This window comes from Pinus tabuliformis, chromosome 9, assembly GCF_031772625.1.
Source record: "Pinus tabuliformis cultivar Carrire ecotype Pingquan chromosome 9, CPIR1, whole genome shotgun sequence".
Taxonomy (NCBI): domain Eukaryota; kingdom Viridiplantae; phylum Streptophyta; class Pinopsida; order Pinales; family Pinaceae; genus Pinus; species Pinus tabuliformis.
Genome location: NC_142307.1, coordinates 133,654,454 through 133,657,542, shown reverse-complemented (window position 1 = coordinate 133,657,542; position 3,089 = coordinate 133,654,454). Strand labels below are relative to the sequence as shown.

At 40.1% G+C, this 3,089-nt stretch overlaps 1 pseudogene; it reads left to right on the top strand.

Moving 5' to 3' along the window:
• Positions 1-780: 780 nt before the first annotated feature.
• LOC149147460 (putative UDP-N-acetylglucosamine--peptide N-acetylglucosaminyltransferase SPINDLY pseudogene) lies at positions 781-2,287 on the top strand (annotated as a pseudogene).
• The last annotated feature ends 802 nt before the right edge of the window (positions 2,288-3,089 follow it).

Below are 3,089 nucleotides of genomic sequence, written 5' to 3'. Positions count from 1 at the left end.
AAATGTCATCAACAAAGAAAATATTTTAATTGCTAAGAATGATGAGAAAGGCAATGTAAGGAATGCAGTTGAAGCCGCTTCAATGTTTGTTGGCTTTAAGATTGTCAGAGAAACTAACTATGACATGCAAAATCTGGGTGAAACAGAGACTGCTTGTATTTCAAATAATGGACCTGTTGATGTCATTAGTATGAATGGTGGATTTGTTTCTTTCTTGAATAAGTGCGAGCAGGTTCATGAATCTTGTTTTGATCTGCATTTCAGTAATGTAAATGACGGGGATTCATCAGCAATGTTTGAAGTCCAAGGTTTGGCTGTTTGCTGGGAAAATTTTCCGATGAACGCTAGAGCAGAGAAGTAGTTAATCATGTTCAAGTTATTGTGGCGCCTTTATAGCTGCCAGATGTTCAAAAGTTGCCACACGCCAAATTGCGCATGCATGCATTGAATTTAAAAAGAAGGGCATCTTGACACGGCAGGCTATGTCGGTAAAAACATGTTTATTTGGCGTTGAGCTTCTCAAAAGTCGAATTGCTGCTTTGTTTGTGGCTGTGGGATATTAAATCTTGATGTAAAATATACAGAGTGGTGGCAGTTGTTCGATAGTATGGTGAATCTATATCTCTTGCTCGGCGCTCTCCACGATTCACTTGCAGAGCTTGGCAATCTTAAGCTTCAACGTTTACCTGAGAAGTACAATGGGTTAGTTTTGACTCTTATGGAATCAATTTCAAGTTTAATTGTTCTGGGAAACAGTTCGGAATTTGGAAAAGCGGTGCTATGGCTCGAGGACCTGAGTATGAGGCAGCAGCATTGTGTGTTGTTTGTAAATTATGGAGCATGCGGAGTCCTTTGGATTTGATGGGAACCACGCTGTATGTACTAACTGGAGAATGGATTGAATGTTCATCTGGAATTGGTGCTGGTGTTGATTCGTTTTATGAATACCTCTTAAAAGCTTACATACCTTTTGGAAGGAACGAGTATTGGAATACGTTCCACTCAGCATATATTGCTGTACAGAAGCATTTTCGACATGGTCCATGGTATCATGAAGCAGATGCGTTCTTGCAACTCTGTTATACAAGGGAAAACAACTTGTCTTCACACAAACGGATTCTTGATGAAATTGCTCAACATTTACTTAGCGATTCTATGCTGTCAGCATCATGTGATGAACAATCTTTTGTGGTAAAGGTATCCATGTATGATGCGCTGAAGAAGCGGAGGTAAGAACAAGATGAAGGGCACTTGCTAGAAGCAGCAGAGGCATATAAGAAGGCTCTTGTAGTGGATCCTACATACAAGCTTGCTGCGGAGTACTTGGCAATTGTCTTGACAGACCTTGAGACCAGTTTGAAACTTGCAGGAAATGTCCATGAAGGAATTCAGAAGTACTCTGAAGCTCTAAAAGCAGATAGCCGCTATGTTATTGCTTAGTATAATTTGGGGGTGGTTTATTCAGAAATGATGCAATATGATATGGCACTTAATTGCTATGAAAAAGCTGCATTGCAAAGGCCTATGTATGCTGAAGCATATCGCAACATGGGTGTGATGTATAAGAACCGTGGAGATGTGGATGCAGCTATTGCGTGTTATGAGAGGTGTTTGACTGTATCTCCAAATTTTGAAATTGCTAAGAATAACATGACTATAGCCCTTACAGACCTTGGTACAAAGGTGAAGCGTGAAGGGATATACATCAGGGTATAGCTCATTACAAGAAGGCATTGCTTTATAATTGGCACTATGCAGATGCTATGTATAATCTTGGTGTCGTATATGGTGAATTACTAAAATTTGACATGGCAATTGTGATGTATGAGCTCGCCCTGCACTTCAATCCACATTGTGCGGAAGCATGCAATAATTTAGGAGTCATTTATAAAGACAGGGATAATCTTGACAAAGCTGTGGAGTGCTACCAGATGGCTTTGTCGATCAAACATAGTTTTTCACAGTCTCTTAATAATCTTGGTGTGGTCTACACTGTCCAGGGTAAATGGATGCTGCTGCTGCAAGCATGATTGAAAAGGCTATAATGGAAAATCCTGCATATGCAGAAGATTATAATAATCTAGGGGTTTTGCACAGGGATACAGGTAATATCATGCTTGCGATAGAGGCATATGAGCGGTGTTTGAAAATTGATCCAGACTCTCGGAATGCTGGTCAAAATCGCTTGCTGGCCATGAACTACATTTATGAGGGCGAAGATGTTAAGCTTTATATTGCACACAGGGAATGGGGCTGGAAGACGTTATTTAACTCACATGCTTTCTGATTGTTATGGCATTAAGGATATAGTACTAATGGAGTGCAGGTTATATAAGTTCGAGGCTGATCGAAGTTTGAAACAGACAGAGGCTATTAATTTGGAGCAAATTCAAGACACAACACTCATTCCAATACTGAATTATCTCAGCTCTCAAGTCATATATATCTCTTAAAAAATAAGAGAAGTAGATGAGGACCAGGGACCATTAAAAGTACAGTAGAGTTTATTATGCATATCACAAGACTGTGTTTTTGAAATCACACAGCAGTTTCGTAGCGCGCTACGAAACTGCTGTAGGTGATGATTTTAAGTGCAGAGCAGTTAGTGTGATACTGTGAGCGGGAGTTGAGGAAGAGAAACACCTGTCTATCAATACCACCTACAGCACATCAGAAACATGACAGATTTCATACCTGGGGTTATTAAAAGAGCTGAGACATGTTGCTGAACTTTCGGAGAATGTTGGGAGACAGAGACCGTTAAAATAGGAGCACATCTTTTGGTCAATTAATGAGCCATCAGCGCTTTCAAGCATCCAAAGTCAGCATTCATTGCATTCGTAGCTCAGCCATCTCAGCCTAACTGAAGGAGGACAGCTGTCAAAGGTCCGAGAAGAATCAAGCATACGAGGAGAATGGAATTAGTGTTTTAGTTTGATTAGGATTGTGTGCAATTACAGTTCAGCACTTTGTAATTAATGCATTAGTTAAATAGCATGTAGGAGTAGTTAATAGGGCCTTCGAGCTCCCTCTAGAAAGGGAGGAATGTATTCTATAAATGGATGAAATTAGGATGTAATAGGGGTTGG